We start from the raw sequence: 453 nt of genomic DNA, 5'->3' as shown, positions 1-453 counted from the left end.
GCTCTTTCAAAGTTACCACCTGGGTTTGTTAACTGAAATTCAATTTTCTTCTCGTAGCACACTCCGTCCTTGTCTCCTTGACAGGGTGCTGTGACTGACATAATGTCAGCATTCTTGAATCTGTTCACCAGACTGGTTCCAACATAGTAATTCCCCATAATATTGTTACCACGCTGAAGAAGTCGAAGTTTTTCGATATTGTCGTCGATGAACAGCCGCTCAGCGGCATCTCCGGGATGCCCCGTACTGCCGTTTCTATTCATCTATGATTTTTTTCTTCTGTCTGAGTTTTTGGCGTTTACGAACACCACCGCCTCAAGCTCGCCGCGCTCGGGAGACGCGCGGGCGTCGACGTCATCTTCGTCGTGCCGCGACGCGACCTGCAGTTGAAGCGGATCAATGGCTCGGTCGTGAAGCGCCTCGCGGCCGGCGGCGTCGACGTGCACATCTCGG

This window comes from Aureococcus anophagefferens (genome assembly GCF_000186865.1).
Source record: "Aureococcus anophagefferens unplaced genomic scaffold AURANscaffold_305, whole genome shotgun sequence".
Taxonomy (NCBI): Eukaryota; class Pelagophyceae; order Pelagomonadales; family Pelagomonadaceae; genus Aureococcus; species Aureococcus anophagefferens.
Note: the sequence above shows the minus strand (reverse complement) of the source record.